The 19,593-nt window shown below is 37.3% G+C and overlaps 1 pseudogene; it reads right to left on the bottom strand.

The window, feature by feature from the left end:
• Positions 1 to 16,310: 16,310 nt before the first annotated feature.
• Positions 16,311 to 19,593, bottom strand: part of LOC141511989 (large ribosomal subunit protein eL33 pseudogene) — a 19,783-nt pseudogene continuing 16,500 nt past the window's right edge.

The following is a 19,593-nucleotide window of genomic DNA, read 5'->3' as shown; positions in this document are numbered from 1 at the left end:
GGGGATGGGCGGAGGCGGGGGGGGGGAGGGCCAGTGACCAATAAGATAGTGGAGCGCTGAGGACCTGTTGCTGGGATTGGAGGGGGATGAGTCGGGGGTGGGGTGAGTGGGCCAGAAGTGGGGGAAACCGAGCAGCAGATAGGGAGATGAACGGACAGAGAACGCGGACAGACGGCCAAACACGAAGTCGGAGAAATGCGGGGAGCAAGGGGGCAAGATGAAGAGAGAATCAAAGCAAAGAGAAAGAGGAAGCAGGAGGGAGTGAAGCCGGAGCTGGCCCCTTGGGGGGGGGGGGGAATGTGGGTGGGAGGAGTGGAATTGAGGTAGAGTTAATGAGGTGGAAATCAATTCAGGAAGGACCCGAGTTATGCTGAGGCTGCCCGGAGAACAGCTCTTGGGGAGGGAAGCTGGGCTGGGGTTCCTGCCTGGCCTTAGGGATTTGCCAATGATGGCCATTCCTTCATTCATTCAGCAACGGCTGTGTTCGAGGCTCTGTGAGGATTAAAAAAAAACAAAATTACTGTGCCAGGAGACCTGCTCTAATGGGGGTGTAGACCGCTAGTTGGAGATGGTGTTATTAAACCACTGGACATTGTCATTCACGAGGCAGAGTTCTAAGGGTACCTTCCAGCTCTACGATTCTGTGATTCATTCTAGTAGGAAAGATAAGACACTGGTACAGACAAATAAGGTACAGGAAATTTAAAATGAAAGTCACAAGGTTCATATAAACTAAGATGTGGTTTTGATTTTCCTCCATTTAAAAATCATTAATGGTTTCTAATTGCCTCGCTCCTTAAATTCAAACTTATTAGACTGGCATTCAAGGCCTTCCACACAATCTGGTCGTACCCTATTTTCTCCAACTTTATCCCATACTCTCCCATACCATTCACTCTAGTCAAATTGTGCGCCTGGCCCCTGGCCCTCTCACAACCCCAAATGCACACTCAGTTCTATACTGTATCTTGTTTGCAGTGCTTCCTAAGCCTAGAATGTTCTCCCTCCCCCTTTCTTCTTGCTAAACTCTTACCCATTCTTTAAAGTCAAACTCAAATACAACATCTTGCAGGTAGTCATCCCTGAAGTGTCTTGTTGTTGAGACCTTCCTCTCCATCTCACAAAGACTTCTCTGTGACCTGCATTACTTTAAGACCATTTGTTTCTCATCCCTCTTTTACACTTTAAATTCCATTAGCAAAGAGTGCCACTAGCAAAGAGTGGATTTGAATTCTAGCTCTGTCACTCATTATCTATGTGATTTTGGACATTTTACTTCTCTCCTTAGTTTTCTTCTCTGAAAGCAATATTTTTCTTTGTGATTGCATCTCCAAGATCCCTTCTGATTCAAAACCTATGATACTGAATTGATGAATCTTGTCTCTCCTTCATACCAGTGGCACAGTATTTATCGAATGAATAATAATAAATAAATCAAGGAAAAGGAGAAAATATTTGCTACTGGAGAACAGTAGAGAAGGCATTCAGGAAGAAATGGAATTCAAGTTGGATCTTGAAAGATGAGTAAGTTTTCCCCAAATAAAAATAAGAGGTGAGGAAGGAAGTCAGGTGGAGGTAGCAGGTGGCAAAAAAGCATGTCAGAGAACAGTAAATTGTCCCATTTGGCTGGACTATTCATATTGAAAAACTAGGAAGCTGAGAAGCTGGAAGATATTATGAGATAAAACTGGAGAGGAAGGTTGAAGCCAAATTATGAAAGGTCTTGAATGCCATGCTAGAGTTCGCTCTTTATTTTGAGGAGCCATTACTAGTTTGTTTTTTAATGGAAGTTTGACAAGGTCAAGTTGGAAGTCCTTAGGTGTAGAAGTGCTGAGGCCCTAGAGTCAGAGAAAACAGGAAGCTATTGAAATAGTCTAGCAGAAAAAGTAATGAAGGTCTGAAGTTAATTTAAACTCCCCTAACAAAGTTTTAATTAAGTTAATGGGAAGAAAGAGAATAAAAGCTAGAGTCAGAAAATACTGAAGGAAAAATCAAGATAATGTAAGGGTGAAGGAGGGAAGATTAAAAATTCACAACATCCTACAATGTCAGAACTGGTTAGAATTTAGCCCAAACATCTCATTTTGACTCTGAGAAAACTAAGACCCAAAGAAGAAAAGGAGTTTGCCCAGAGTTATACAACTACCTGATCAGTGGCAGAGCCAGGGTTAGCTAGTATCATGCATACTATTTCTACTACACCCTAGATGACTGGAAAATTAGTGGTGCTACTAACATTTCAAAAAAGACTTCTGTCACTCTCTCATCTTATAAGCATGACAAGATCTGGATGACAGTGAATACTGAAGAGATTGTCCCAAAGAGTAGTAATCAGTGAATCTGTGTCAAAGTCTGTTGGGATGTTCCTAATGGAAGACCACGGGGTCTTAGTTCCATTCTATTTAATATTTTTAGAATGTCTTAGTTGAAAATTTTGATGACATATTTAACAAATTTCTGGGAAAAAGAAAGCAATGAAGGATAGATAATGTTTGCCCTTCATTCTTGAAGAAGACCATGACATCAGGGAGGTGATGCCATGACAAGTACATGAACTGGATTTGAGTGAGGGGATGCTGTGTAAGTCACCAGTCTCACTTTCTTCTCCAGAGTCATCTGAGTTCAGTGGCCAGATATGGATCAGGATAACTGGATATGACCCTGGGTGTGAAGCAGTCAGGATTAAGTGACTTGCCCAAGGTTACATAGCTAGTAAGTGTCAAGCATCTAAGGTCATATTCAAACTCCCATTCTCCTGACTCCAAGGCAAGTGCTCTATCCACTGCCCCATCAGAAAAAAAAATATTTACAGCATAACATAAATAAAATATAAAAACATAAGACAAATATAATTTTGCAGTACTTAGAGGAACTTACTCATAATTTCAATCTATTGAGTTAGTAAACTAAGACCTGAAGCAAAAAACTGATAAAGTGAATTGCCAAAAGTTACACAATCAATAGCAGAGCAGGGATTTGAGTCTCTGATTTCAAATCCACTTCTACTGTGTAACAAAAGTAATTAGGTGACACAATGGATAATTCACTAGATTTGGAATCAAGAAAAGTTATCTTCTTGAGTTTAAATATGGCCTCATATACTTATGAGCTATGCCATCCTGGGCAAGTCACTTAACTCATTTTCTTCATCTGTAAAGTGAGCTGGAAATGATAAACCATGCAAGTATTTTTATCAAGAAAATTCCAAATTGGGGTGACAAAGATTTGAACACAACTGAAATGACTCAATAACAACAATAAAACAGTACTGTGATGGAAATTTTTTTTAAAAAGCATCTACAAAGTATAAGATGCTTAAAATGTGGATAGAAAATGATTCATGTGAAAAAAGAAAAAAATTAACTTATAGACAAGCATATATAAACCCATACTATGTATCAGGTGCTTCTGCAAGGAATTGAAAATACACAGACAAATGTGGGAAATCCCTACCCTCAGATACTTTACATGTTCAGGGGAATCACCCTGTACATTTACAGATATAAAATAAAAGCAAGATATGTTGGGTAAGAGAATCATTAGCAACTGAGGGTATCAGAAAAAGCTTCACCGGTAGTACTTGAAATAAGTCTTGTAGAAAACTAGGTATTCTAAGGGATCATGATGATAAGAGAGTAGATTTCAGACATAAAGAACAACAATGCAAAGACATGAAGTTGTAATTGAAATGTATGAAGAATAGTAAATATGTTGGTTTGGCTAGACCATTAAGTACTTAAAGAAAAGTAATGTGCAATTAAGACTGGAAAGGTAGACTGGTTCCAGCTAACATTAAGACTTCAAATGTGAAACAGAAAAATTTATATTTTATACTAGAAGCAATAGGGAGTCACTGATGTTTAATGAGTAGAGAAATTACATGAACAGACTGGCAACTATTAAGAGGATGAATTGGAGTGGCAAGAAATTTGAGATAAGGGAACCTGATTAGGATGCTATTGTAATATGTGAGATATGATGAAATTCTGAAATAGGGTAATGGTTGTGTAAGTAGAGAGAAGATGATGGATTTAAGAAATGTTGGAGAGATAGAAATGGATCTATGTGATCACATAATAAATGGATGGAGTCAGTGAGAATGAGGAGTGGAAAATGACACTGAAGTTGAGAATCTTGGTGATTGGAAGGATAGTCACACTCTCAAAAGAAATAGGAAAGTTTGAAAGAGGGATAGACATGAGGAGGGAAGATAAGGTGTATTCTTTTTGGATATGTTGAATTTGAGATGCCTATAGTTCATTCAATTTGAGAGAAGGAGCAGTAAATCAAGTAAGAAGAAGAGGAGGGACAGAGAGAGGAGCAATATTAAAAACAGAGAGAAAAGAGAGTATATTAGGGAAGAGGGTGATCAACTGTTTCAAATGCTCCAAAAGAAAGATAAAAATCAAGGAAAGACTATCAGATTTAGTAATTTAGAGATTATTGGTAATTTTGAGAAGAAAATTTCTTTTTTTTGTCATTCAAGAAAGATTTTATTTATTTTGAGTTTTACAATTTTTACCCTAATCTTGCATCTTGCTTCCCTCCCCCCACCCCTACAAAAGGCAGTCTGTTAGTCTTTACATTGTTTCCATGGTATATACATTGATCTAAGTTGAATGTGATAAATTTGTTTAAATTCTACAATTCTTTCTCTGGATACAGATGGTATTCTCCATCACAGATAACCCAAAATTGCCCCTGATTGTTGCACTGATGGAATGAGCAAGTCCATCAAGGTTAATCATCACCCCCATGTTGCTGTTAGGGTGTACAATGTTTTTCTGGTTCTGCTCATCTCACTCACCATCAGTTCATTGCAAATCCTTCCAGGCTTCTTTGAATTCTCATCCCTCCTGGTTTCTTTCTTTTTTTGTTTGTTTGTTTAAGTGGCTTGCCCAAGGCCACACAGCTAGGTAATTATTATTAAGTGTCTGAGGTCAGATTCGAACTCAAGCACTCCCGACTCCAGGGCTCGTGCTCTATCCACTGCGCCACCTAGCTGCCCCCTTTTTTTAAAGAAAGATTTTATTTATTTTGAGTTTTACAATTTTCCCCCATTCTTGCTTCCCTCCACCCCCCACAGAAGGCATTCTGTTAGTGTTTACATTGGTTCCATGTTATACATTGATCTCAGTTGAATGTGATGACAGAGAAATCATTTCCTTAAGGAAGAAATACAAAGTATGAGATAGTAAAATTACATTATAATATAATGCTCCCCCCCCCCCCCCAATTTGATGGTAATAGTCTTTGGTCTGTTCAAAGTCCATAGTTCTTTTTCTGGATACAGATGGTATTCTCCATTGCAGATAGCTCAAAATTATCCCTGGTTGTTGCACTGAAGGGATGAGCTAGTCCACCAGGATTGATTATCACCCCCATGTTGCTGTTAGGGTGTACAATGTTTTTCTGGTTCTGCTCATCTCACTCAGCATTAGTTCATGCAAATTTCTCCAGGCTTCCCTGAATTCCCATCCCTCCTGGTTTCTAATAGAACAATAGTGTTCCATGACATACACATACCACAGTTTGTTAAGCCATTCCCCAATTGAAGGACATTCACTTAATTTCCAATTTTTTGCCACCACAAACAGAGCTGCTATAAATATTTTTGTACAAATGATGTTTTTACCCTTTTTTATCATCTTTTCAGGGTATAGGCCCAGTAGTGGTATTACTGGATCAAAGGGTATGCACATTTTTGTTGCCCTTTGGGTGCAGTTCCAAACTGCTCTCCAGAAAGGTTGGATGGGTTCACAGCTCCACCAAGAATGTATTAGTGTCCCAGATTTCCCACATCCCTTCCAACACTGATCATTGTCCTTTCTGTCATATTGGCCAGTCTGAGAGGTATGAGGTGGTACCTCAGAGATGCTTTAATTTGCATTTCTCTAATGAATAATGATGTAGAGCAATTTTTCATATGACTATGGATCACTTTGATTTCCTCATCTGTAAATTGCCTTTGCATATCCTTTGACCATTTGTCAATTAGGGAATGGCTTTTTTTTAAAAATTTGACTCAGTTTTCTGTATATTTTAGAAATGAGTCCTTTGTCAGAAATACTAGTTGTAAAAATGGTTTCCCAATTTACTACATTTCTTTTAATCTTGGTTACAGTGGTTTTGTCTGTGCAAAAGCTTTTTAATTTAATGTAATCAAAATTATCTAGTTTGTTTTGTAATGATGTTCTCCATCTCTTCCTTGGTCATAAACTACTTCCCTTTCCATAGATCTGAAAGGTAAACTACTCCTTGATCTTCTAGTTTGCTTATAATATTGTTTTTTATATGTAGATCCTATATCCATTTTGATTTTATCTTGGTATAGGGTATGAGATATTGGTCTAATCTAAGTTTCTTCCATACTAACTTCTAATTTTCCCAGCAGTTTTTATCAAAGAGAGAATTTTTATCCCAATAGTTGGACTCTGGGTTTATCCAACAGCAGATTACTATAATCATTTCCTGCTATTGCACCTAGTCTATTCCACTGATCCACCACTCTATTTCTTAGCCAATACCAGACAGTTTTGATGACTGATGCTTTATGATATAATTTTAGATCTGGTAAGGCTAAGCCACTGAGAAGAGAATTTCAATTGAGTAAAAGTATGAAGTCAAATTACAAAGAGTTGATAATCAGTAGAGAGAAGAGGAAATGGAAGTAATGAGTGCAGATTGCTTTTTCTAGGAATTTGGCTGTGAGAGGTAGAAAGATAGAAGATTTTAGCTCAAAAGGATGACTGAGTTAAATGAGATATTTTTAAAGCTCTTAGTACTGGGTCTGTTATATAGTAAGCACTTTAAGATATTTGTTCTCTTCTCCCTAGTGGTTTAATAGGGGTTTTTACAGAATGGGTAGGCATGCAATTTAGGTGTACTTGTCTATCAGTATCAGGGACTGAACAAGCACATGGGGAGAAAATGAAGATTAGAAAGTGAAGGGAGAGAGTGAGGAGACAAATTGTTAAAGACAAGATTGGATATGGTATACAAAGGTACAAGTAAAGGGTTGGTCTTGGTGAAGAGAATGACTACTTCTTTATCAGACACTAGAATGAAGACAGAGAAGAACGACTCGTATCAAGAGGTTGTAAGGTATAGAGGAGAAAAGAGAAAACTGCAGAGAATGGTTTAAATTTTTTCAGCAAAGTATAGGAGAAAGTCATTGGAGGAGAGGATTGGAAGAGGAGGTGGTTTCTGAGTCTTGAGAAGAGAAGGTATGGAACAATTGTTATGGATCTTAGGATAGAAAATCACTCTCATGACTTAAAAAAAACAAAAACAAAAAACTAGAAACTTTAGTAAAATAATATGATTTAATGAAAAGAGTCTTAGAGTCTTGGAGAATTAGGATCAAGACCTAAAAAAAAGAGAATTAGGATCAAGATCTGCATTTAGCATTTTTTTTAGCTTACTCAACCTCTCTGAAATTGTTTCTTTAGCTATAAAAGGGAGATAGTAATACATACATTTCTGATCTTATTTGTTGCAATAAAAAGAGATGCTCTATAAATTATAGCATGATTAATATGTGAATTTATATTTTGATAATAAATAGCATTGATATAGCATTTCAAAGTTTGCAATGTGCTTTACATGCTTTATATCACTTGATCATCACAACAAACCTGTGGAGTAGGTACTCATTTTCCTTTATAGACAGGCTAGAGCAAGATTGAGTGACTTGCTCAACATCACAAGGCTAATAAGTATCTGAGGAAGGATTTGAACTCAGGTCTTCCTGACTCCAAGTCCAGCTCACTATCCACTGAGTCATCTAGCTGCTAAACTTACCATGAATTAACAGTTTAACAAGGTAACCAAAACTCCTTTTTTTTAATGTTTTTTTTTGCAAGGCAATGGGGTTAAGTGACTTGCCCAAGGCCACACAGCTAGGTAATTATTAAGTGTCTGAGACCAGATTTGAACCCAGGTACTCCTGACTCCAGGGTTGGTGCTTTATCTACTGCACCACCTAGCTGCCCATCTCTTTCAGTTCTAATATAGATTTTAATAATATATTTTAAAGTTAGAAACCAGATTGAGATCTAGAAGAATGAAAAAGAAAAGGTAGTGCCATGGAATACAAGGAAAGAAATATTTCATGCAACAGGAAGTGATCAACTGTGTTAAATAATGCAGAGAAGGTAAAAAAGAATAAAACTATTGATGGCCATTAGTAATCTTTAGTGATCTTTGGGTGGCTAGGTAGGCAGTTAGGTGCTGAAGTAGATAGAGTGCCAGGCCAGGAGGCAGGAGGACATGAGGTCAAATCTAACCTCAGACACTTCTTAGCTGTATGATTCTGGGCAGGTTGCTTAACCTGGTTTGCCTCAATTTCCTCATCTGTAAAATGAGCTGGAAAAGAAAATGGCTACTATCTTTGCCAAGAAAATCCCAAAGGGGGTCAAGAAGAATTGGACACCACTGTGTCCAATAACAAAGTGATCTTTGAGAGATCAATTACAACAGAGTTCTATAGGGAGAAGCCAGATTACAAGGGGTTGAGGATTGATTGAATGAGTGATGATGCAATGGAATCAAAGAAAGTCGACTATTCTTACAAGAAGTTTGATAAAAATAGGGACATCAAAAAAGAGGAGAGATTATGAAAGGAGAGGTAGATAGTACAACTGTTTGAGAGATTAGCTGGGGATTATTTTGTTATTTAGAGAAAACATGTTTATAGGAAGGGGAACAGAGTGAGGGAGAAGTTGGAGGGGAGAGAGAAAGAGAAAAAGAAGGTAGAGAGAGAGAGAGAGACAGAGAGAGATCGAGAAAGAGAAAGAGAGAGTAATTGATAGGTTGACACAGTAAGGTCCTGAAGAATGTAGTCTTAAGGACCCAGGTGAAGGCATTAGTGTGAAAGAAAGGAAGAGAAGCTGGTAAAGAAATGGATATGATCTGACAATTGATTGGATGTGGGGAGCAGTTAAGAAGAGGAAAGAGTTGAGAATATGGTTTAGACTTTAGAGACTGGATAACTTGGAGAAAATCAGGAGAATAGGGAAAGAGGCAGTTTTTGAAAGGAAGATAATGAGTTCACTTTGGGACAGGTTAATCTGGGCCAAGAATCAAATTTAAAGAAGAGGACTGGGCTGCATTTGGAAAACTACATAGTATTTTCAATAACCCCAGGCTATTGATTTACACACACATTTCTTTTTCTGGTGGGGCAATGAATGGGATTAAATGACTTACCCATAGTCACATAACTAGTAAGTATCAACTGTCAGAGGTCATAATAAACTCAGGTACTCCTGTCTCCAGGGCCAGTGCTCTATCCACTGTACCACCTACCTGCCCCTACCCAGGCATCTTAAAACAAAAATATTTTTTCATTGATGCTATAAGAATTCAAATAATGGAGGATGATTCAATAAGGACTCAAAGACTCAAAATCACAGGAGACCCAAAGGTTTTGGAGAGAACCTTGAGGCCTAAGCAAGGGGCAGCATATTACCAAAATTGCTTTTGATGTAAAAAAGTGTTACAAAAGAAAAAGGAAGTGGACTAGTTATGCAGCAAGAGGAAAGGCTACTAGATGGACAGCATTAGGACTGGCACAATGTCTAAGGAATGTTAAAAGATGTAGTTGAAAACTTCCAGCACTTTTGGTCTATGTTTGGCTATTCTCTGATCTTTGCTTCCCATTATCTACCTCTGTGCCTTTGTAATGCTATTGCCCATATCTGGAATGCACTGTCTCCTTGCTAAATCCTCTAAGAATCCTTAGCTTCCTTTTTCCTGATCCTCTCATTGTTAATACTCCCTCTTTCCTCAGAATGTCTTGTATGTTTACATGTTGTCTCCCTGGTAGAATATAAGCTCAGAACAGTTGTTTATAAGTCAATTTTTAACAACTGGATCTCTGGGGAAGAAATGTACATAGGATACCTTTTAAAGCTTAATTTGTTTTGTTGAAATTTCTCCATCACATCTTTGAAGTCTAGACAATAAACAAAACAATAAATCAAGCCCTGATTTGCAGCATTTACTGATTTCTGAAGCATAAATACTCACGCACAAAAAAATTGAACAACCGGCTCTCTCCAGCCTCTGGAGCTGGCTCCAACACACCTCTGACAGGGACTTGCCTAGTTATCCTGGCATCCAGCATTGGCCCCTGGCACATGGGACTAACTTAATGTGTATTGAATTGAATTGAATTGTTGGATTATGTAAGTGGAGGATATCTCTCCAAATTATGAAATAAAAGAGCCATTGACATAGGAATCTGTACTATTGGTAGTAGATTAACTAGAAAATGTCCAGCAGGTGCTAGAGAAGCAAGCCTAGTTAACACTTGAGAAAGATGGGGAGATTGGAGGTAGATATATAGCTCTAAGACTCATGTCTACTGATATGAATCAGGAGAGGAGAAAATTGAATCCAGAGGAATAGATCAAATAACTAAAGAAGAAAGGGAGAGTTGGTAGATCTTAAGGCAAAGAAGGGGAGTTCACATTTAGCAGTCTGAAGCAAGAATAGGAAGAACAAAGTGAATTTAGGCAGAGGAATCAAAGACGTAGAAAAAGAAACAAGAGAACCCAGGAGGCAAGGAAAAAGAGTCATCTAAAAAAAGAGGGTGGGAAGTAATGACAAGTAAAGTCAAGTAAGATAGGGACTGAAGAAGGTCATTGGGTTGGGTAATGAGAGAAGTTTCCAAAGAGTGGTGGGGAAAGTAGCCAAAGACTGAAGAGAGTTAGTGATGTGGAATTTGAGGAACAGGAGGATTGAAGTGGACCTTGGAAGGTGATATGAAGCTATGGAAAAAGATGGTATGATTATTTATTGGAAAGTAATTGAAGTTGGTGGTTCCACAGTATAGAAGTGGCACTAAATGCAAGGAACAAGTATTTAAGTAAAGCATGATTCTTCCTGATGGTAATTTAAAAAGACAAAAAATATATGGTGAAGTAGATAAATTAGAAGAGAATGGTGGATTTACCTATCATGAGTCTTCCCTTTAGTCTAATCTATCCTCCATTCAGCCATCAGAATGGTTTTTCTAAAGCATAGGTCTTATTATCTACTTCCCTACTCAGTAAACTTCCCTGATTCCTTATCACTTCCAGGACCCAATACAAAATTCTGTGGCATTCAAGGCCCTTCATAACTGCTCCCTCCTTCAACTTTCCAGTCTTTTTATATATCCTATACTCTCAGGTACTCTTTAGGCAAGTGACCCTTTACTTTAGTCAAGTGACATCTCTGTTGTTTCCTGATCCATCCTCAGCTCTGGGCATTTTCTCTGGTTGAACCCCAGGCCTGCAGTGGTTTCCTTCCTCATCCCTGCCTCCTGACTTCTTTGTCATATTTCAAGTCTTAGTTAAAATACTACCTTCTCAATCCCTCTTTTCTTGTTTATCCTGTATATAGCTTGTTTGTACCGCACTTTTTTGCATGTTGTCTCCTCCATTAGATTGTAAGCCCCTTGACTGTCTTGCTTTCTTTGCATCCCCAGGGATTAACACATTTTGGTAATCTTTCAGTGCTAGAGCATGTTATGTTGAAAAATACATGTTTTCTGCAAGTTTTATTTGTTATTTAGTTGTTCTTTTAGTTGTTTGTTATTTAGTTAGATTAAGTTATAGGGTAGTTAGGAACATAAATTGCAACTAAAATTATTCCCTTGTGAAATTCATATTTTGGCTCAAATTTGGCAAAAATATTCTTTTTTTAAAAAAAAGATTTAATTTATTTTGAGTTTTACAATTTTCCCCCTAATCTTACTCCCCTCCCCACCCCCCACAGAAAGGCAATTTGCCAGTATTTACATTGTTTCCATGGTATACATTGATCCAAATTGAATGTGATGAGAGAGAAATCATATCCTTAAGGAAGAGACATAAAGTATAAGAGACAGCAAGATCAGACAATAAGATATCAGGGTTTTTTCCTAAATTACAGGTAATAGTCCTTGGTCTTTGTTCAAAATCCACAGTTCTTTCTCTGGATACAGATGGCATTCTCCATCACAGACAGTCCCAAATTGTCCCTGATTGTTGTACTGATGGAATGAGCAAGGTTGATCATCACCCTCATGTTGCTCTTAGGGTGTACAGTGTTTTTCTGGGTCTGCTCATCTCACTCAGCATCAGTTCATGCAAATCTATCCAGGCTTCCCTGAATTCCCATCCATCCTGGTTTCTAATATAACAATAGTGTTCCATGACATATATATATATATATATATATATATATATATATATATACATATATATACATATATACTACATTTTCCCAAGCCATTCCCCAACTGAAACACATTCTTTGCCATCACAAACAGGGCTGCTATGAATATTTTTTTTGTACAAGTAATGTGTTTACCCTTTTTTTCATCATCTCTTCAGGGTATAGACCCAGTAGTGGTATTATTGCTGGATCAAAGGGTATGCACATTTTTGTTGCCCTTTGGGCATAGTTCCAAACTGCTCTCCAGAAAAGTTGGATGAGTTCACAGCTCCACCAACAATTAGTGTCCCAGATTTCCCAGGACCCTTCCAACAATTATCATTGTCCATTCTGGTCATATCGGCCAGTTTAGTACCTCAGAGAAGCTTTAATTTGCATTTCTCTAATAAGTAATGATTTAGAACAATTTTTCATATGACTATGGATGGTTTTGATCTCCTCATCTGTAAATTGGCACAAAATATTCAACACTGGAACAAAAGAAAAAAAATTTCAGGGGGCAACTCAGTGGTGCAGTGAATGGAGTACCATCCCTGGAGTCAGGAGGACCTGAGTTCAAATGTGATGAGACCTTGGGCAAGTCACTTAACCCCATTGTCTTGCCAGGAAAAAAAAAAAAACTTCAGCACCTAAAGTGCTAATGAAATCTTGAGACTTCTCATTTAAATGCCTAGAATAAAACAGAGACCTCTAGAAAATCAACTAAAAGCCTAGTTGAACAATTAAGAACTTCTAGATGAATTTTGTTATTTTTCTAGCTTTTAAAATAATTCTTTGATAGTTTGATTAGTATGGCACTGAGGAAGTAAAACTTCATAGAATTATTTTTTTGTTGACTAAGTTTATCTATGAGCAAATAGTATTTCTCCAATTATTTTGATCTCTATTTGTGAGAAAAGTATTTTTGATTTTGTGCTTATAGTCTCTGGGTTTGTCTTAATAGGTAGATTCGCAAGCATTTTATATTTTCTGCAGTTACTTTGATTGAAATTATTCCTTAAATGTTTGGTAGAATTCACTTGTAAATCCATCTAGTTCTAGGAATTTTTTCTTAGAGAGTTCATAGATGGCTTGTTCAATTTATTTTTTCTAAGATATTGTTATTTAAGTATTCTATATGCTCTTCTGTTAATCTGGACAGTTTATTTATTTGTAAATGTTCATCCATTTTCATAATAATAATAATAATAATAATGTTTGTCCTTCGTGCGCTAAGAGGACCATGACATCAGGGAGATGATGCTATGACAAGCATATGAATTGGATTTGAATGAGGGGTGCTATGTTAAGTCATCAGCCTCATGTTCTCCTCCGGAACCATTTGGAAACAGTGGTCAGATATGAATCAGGATGACTGGAGATGGTCCTGGATGTGAGGCAATCAGGATTAAGTGACTTGCCCAAGGTCACATAACTAGTGAGTATCAAGTGTCTGAGACTGGATTCCAACTCACAACCTCTTGACTCCAACACCGGTGCTCTATGGGTGTCCAACCTTTTAGCTCTTCTGGGCCACATTGCATGCTAAAGGTTGAAGAGGTTGGACATCTCTGCCTTAGATTGTCAGTTTTACTGTCATATAATTGAGCAAAGTAATTCCTAATAATTGCTTTAATTTCATCTTCATTAGTGGTATATTCATCCTTTTCATTTTTGATATTAATAATTTTTTTCTTCTTTCCTTTTTTTAATTAAATCAACTAATTTCTATTTTATTGGACTTTTTTCATAAAGCCAGCTCCTAGTTTTATATATTAGTTCAATGTTTTGTTTTGTTTTTTACTTTCAATAAGCAATTTTCCTTTCTAATATAGTTCAGGAGATGAGGAGATAGTTAGACAATCTGTGGAGGGGTGGGATTGAGATAGGGGTTGAGAATAGGTAGAATGAAGTTCTTTGAAAGCAGAGAATGGGGACTTTTTTAATCTATGTGTCCTATGCAAATATGGAAAAGAAGCACAGCTACCTTTCAGTATGCTGCAGAAAGGAAAAAATGTGAATATATAGTGCTTTGCACTAAGGAATTGGTATAAAGGGAAGAGTTATCTTAGAAGAGAGAGACAGGGGAGGCTAGGTGGCACAGTGGATAAAGCACCTGCCCTGGAGTTAGGAATACCTGGGTTCAAATCCGGTCTCAGGCACTTAATAATTACCTAGCTGTGTGGCCTTGGGCAAGCCACTTAACCCTATTTACCTTGCCAAAAAACCTAAAGAGAGAGAGAGAGAGAGAGAGAAGCTCAAAAGAAGGAGAGGGCTTTATAGAGTTGGATCCAAAAACTGGCAGCCCCAGGGGAACTAGCTGTAGAAGAGTCTAGAGCTTAGAGGTATAAAACTAAGCTCTGGAAGAGAGGGGAGCTATTGAGGAGGGCCATCAGCTCCACAAACATCCTAGAGCAGAAAAACCAGGTTGATGGCCCTAAAATATTCACATACTTTGTGAGTATGTCTCAGGGAAGTGCTGAGAAAAGGTTTATTCTTTCTCCAACTTTCCCTCCAAGTGCCTATCTGTCCTGCAGACACACATTATAATCTGCTGTTTTGTTTCTAGTAACCTGAATTTTGTCTCAAACAAAAAGAGCCAGGGGTTAACTAGACAAAGATAGAAACGTAAATCTAAGCTGAAAATTCAACTTCTGCCTAAATCAGGAGTTCTTAACCTTTTTTGTGTGATGGAACCCTTTAGAAGTCCAGTGAAATCTCAGAATGCTTAAAAAACATATACTCACAATTTAAGAAAATTCTTAATTTCAGTTAAAGGCTAGTTAAAATAAAGATGTAATTTTTATTCTGTCCAAGTTCGTAATACCCTGCATCCTCCAAAATTTGTTTTCTATACCAGCCTAATAATTCTTTGCCTAAATATTAAGATTTTTTTCCTAATTGGGTGCTCTGAGAAATTACAATTGCACTCATAACTTTTTGTCTAAAACTCTCCCTAAAACAGCAGAGGAGGGAATAATATGTACCTTAGGGGCCATTATTGTACCTAGGCTTAAATAACTAGGTACTAACATTAAAGGCAGCTAAGTGACTCAGTGGATACAGAGTTTAGCCTGGAGCTGGGAAAACTAAAATTCAAATTAAGGCCTCAATCATTTTCTAGCTGTGTGACTTTGATCAAGTCATCTAACCCTGTTTGCATCAATTTCCTCATCTGAAGAAGGAAATGGTAAGCTATTTCAATAATGTTAAGAAAACCCCAAATGGAATTACATGGAGATGGATACAACTGAACAATAAATTGCATTAATATATTTTAAAATAATCAAATCTTGAAAAAAATTTTTTTGCAATCTCAGAATTTTAGTAGAGTATACTGCACTTGGGAACTAGGGCTTGATAAATGAGTGCTGAATTAAGGTCGAATGAGATAGTGGAAAGAACAATGGACTGACTCAAAGCCAGAAGACCTAAATGCTTGTCCTGGCTCTACCACAAGTTAGAATTCACTTCCCTATCAACCCATTTCATGCTTCTATTTTCAAATTAAGGTACCTTCAACCTCTCCCCTCATCGTCCTCTGATTCTTCCCATTTTATAACACTCTGAAAAGAATGGTATTTTTCCCATACCTGCTATTTCAACCACATTTTACCTCCCAAGGCCCCATTACCCCAAATTTCATTCAAATTGTCACTGTCAACTTCTCTCTGCTCCTGTTTACTCCTGTTTAGCCCTATCTCTCCCCCCTCTTCAGGCATTCTACTTCCTCTAGTTTTTTGCTGAAACTGCTCCATATTCTGCATGGTAAAGCAGATTTAGAGTCAGAGAACATAGATTCATATCCTATCTTTGTCACTTAGAAACTGTGAGACTTGGTCAAATCACTTTTCTGACCATCCATTCCCTTAACTATAAACTAGAAATAATAATAGAACCCACACCTACATTTTTCTTCGATCATATATACAAGATGGTTACACTTTTGATTTCATCATCATTTAGAAAATGTTTTATTTCTATAAACAAAAAGGTGAATCCTTAATCTGGTTATGATCATCTAATTTTAATCTGTCTATGTGCCTCATTTCTGCTAAACCTCTTTTCTTTGTTTCTTTCAACATTTGCAAAAGTGTGTAATTTTATTTAATCTAGAATTTAATCTAGATCCTTGAGGGATAGAGCATCCCTCAAATCCTATATCCAATGATCTTAGAAGGAAGCTTGTTTCTGAACTTTGCTCAAGCCATTCCACTATTTCCAAGAGCCTAGATAACTTTTCCTCTGATCACACTTGTTCTTTTGGGTTTCCCACCGGAGTTATTTGTTTGTTTCTTGCTTTGTATACTTAAGTAATCTTTTGCCTAAATAGAATTCAGTTTCATCCTGAGCATAGACTCCTTTAATTTTCAGAAGAGTTGTATGTTCCCTCTGGTTTTGTAGGCCTCACTTGTGGCCAGCAAAAATGACCTTGGACCCCAGCCTTCCAGATATATTGCTATTCTAGAAGTCCAGTTTTCAGGCAAGCCCCCAAGGCTCCAAGATGGAGGAAACAGAGAACCTCTTTTCATCTTCACATGAGCTCTAACTCTGCCATCTCTCTGTGTTTTCCCAGAGTATCATCCTTGCTGTTCCTAGCACATAGTAGGCACTCTATAAATACTTGTTCCCTTCTTATCGTCCCCTTATAGAAGCTTGACTGAGAAAGGCAGGGATAAGATATAGAATGTAGCTTCAGTGGATTGCATAGTCCAGTAATTGTAGGAGCAATATGCTAGAGGAGATGGAGGGGATGGCTTAGAGGTTACAAGTAGAGAAAATGACCTTGGTGAAAGTCATCAGAGCCTGCAGGAAAGAATAGAGGGTGAAATCAAAGGGTTTTCAGAAACAGAATAGGGAGTAGAGTTTACAATTCTTCCTTCTCAATCAACCCTAATGACAACAATTTAACTTTTACCCTATCTTCTACTCTTGAATCCCTTTTCCTTTAGTCTCATCCATGCTGTTGCTTTGCCAGATCTCAATACTGAGGACAGTGAAGATACTCACTGTCTTTATCTTCATCTACTTGCATTCAGCTGAATAGTGCTGGAGGAAGTTAGAAACAGTTCTAATTTATATTATAATATGGCAACCAGGAAAGGTAGAATTGGATAATGAGTCGAGATATGATATTAGAGTTAAGAAGACCTGGGTTTGGTTCCTGTGTCAATACACATAAGCCATGTGACCCTGAGCAAGTCACCTGTTAGACACCCCTTCCCAGAAAACAACCCAAGACAATAAGTTGCAAAGCAGGTTCTGATTGAAATTGTTAGTGGGAATTTCCTCACCAGGAATCCCCCTATTAATGAGCAGCTCTGAAAGGTAAGTACTGTTATTATCCCCATTGAGGAAATTGTGACAAATGGAGGTTAAGTGACTTGTCCAAGGTCACAAAACCACCACTACTACTAATAGTAAGCAATTATATCTTCTAGGCCCTTATAAATACTTTCTCATTTAATCCATACAACAACCCTGTGAGGTAGATTTTATTATTATTATTCTCATTTTACATATGAGAAACTGAGGCAAATAGGATTAAGTGACCTGCCCAGGATCACAGAAGTACAAAAAGTCTGAAGGCAGATTTGAACTCCTCCTGACTTGAGTCCTGGAATTCTATACACTGTACCACCTAGCTGCTTCTTGGAAAAAGCTGTCTTTACTGTTGTGTCCACTTCTCCTTCTTTATGGCCTCTGACCTCATCACTCAACAAAAATTGCTCTTTGCAAAGTTAATTCTGATGATCTTTCCTCATCCTTTTTTCCTCTCTGCTGTGTTAATATGGTTGACCTCACATTCTATTCCTATACATGTTCTTCTCTCTGATTTTTATAATATACTCTTCTGGTTCTCCTGCTTCTTACTCTTCTTTGCTAGTTCATCATTCTTATAATGCTCCCTAATCATGAATGTTCCTCAAAGTTCTATCCTGGCTCTTTTCTATTCTTATTCGATGTCCTCTTTATTCTTTTACTTGGTTACCAAATTACCTAACCATGTGTTCAATTAGCATTGTATACAGAGGACTTATATGTACATATATGGATATGGATATGTGTGTATATATGTATAGATATGTATATATCACAGGATCATAAATTTATAGTTGAAAGGGGAAAATCATCTATGGCTATGTCTTATTGATTCTCTCTCCACAATATCTCTTGCATTGACTTCCTTCTCTCTATTCACACAGCCACAAGTCTAATTTATGCCCTTCTCATCTATCTAGATTATTGCAAGAACCCCCAAATGTTTCCCCTTATTTCTTCTCATTCCACTCCCCACCCCATCCATCTTCTTTATTTTATTTTTTTCCAATTACATGTAAAGATAAGATTTTATAAGATTTTTGAGTTCCACATTTTTCTCCCTCCCTCTCTTCACATGACAGCAAATAATCTGACATAGGTCATACATGTACAATGATATTTAACATATTTCCATATTAGTAATGCTATAGAAGAAGAAGAAGAACAAAAGGGAAAAACATAAGAAAGATAAAAACATTTAAAGTTTTTTAAAAAGTGAAAATAGTATGCTTTGGTCTATATTCAAACTCCATAGTTCCTTCTCTGGATGTGGATGGCACTTTCCATCATAAGTCCCTTAGAATTGTCTTTGATCATTGAAATGCTAAGAGGAGCTAAGTCCATCTAAGTTGATCGTTATACAATGTTGCCATTAATGTATACAATGTTCTTCACTCAGCATCAGTTCATAAAAGTCTTTCCAAGTTTTTCTGGAATATACCTGCTCATGATTTCTTGCAGAACAATATTTTTCCATCACATCCATATACTACAATTTGTTTAGCCATTCCCCAGTTGATGGGCATCTCCTCAATTTCTAATTTTTTGCCACTACAAAAAAACTACTATAAATATTTTTGTACATATAGGTCTGTTTCCCTTTTTTTGTGATCTCTTTGGGATACAGACCTAGTAATGCTTGCTGGTTCAAAGGGTATGCACAGTTTAATATTCATTTGGCTTCCAAATTGTTCTCCAAAATGGTTGGATCAATTCACAACTCCACCAACAGTAGATTAGTGTCCCAGTTTTCCTACAACCATCTAATATTTACCATTTTCTATTTTGGTCATATTAGTCCCAACCATCTTCCTCACATCTGCCAGTGATCTTCCTAAAGCACAGATCTGACTATGTCATTCCCAGGTGCTGAAAGTTCCAGGGATTTCCTATTGCTCTGCAATCAACTACAAATTCCTCTTTTGAATATTTCAAACCTTTCACAAACTGACTCTTGCCTTTCTAGACTTGTTGAAAACTATTATTTTTCATACACTCCATGTTCTAGCCAAAACTAGCTTACTTGCTCCCCATATATAACATTGCATCTCTATCCCCAAACTTGTACATTCTAACCTTGGAATG

The sequence above is a fragment of the Macrotis lagotis genome, chromosome 2, assembly GCF_037893015.1.
Source record: "Macrotis lagotis isolate mMagLag1 chromosome 2, bilby.v1.9.chrom.fasta, whole genome shotgun sequence".
Lineage (NCBI taxonomy): Eukaryota > Metazoa > Chordata > Mammalia > Peramelemorphia > Peramelidae > Macrotis > Macrotis lagotis.
The sequence above is the reverse complement of the archived record's forward strand: the minus strand, read 5'-3'. Positions and strand labels throughout refer to the sequence as shown.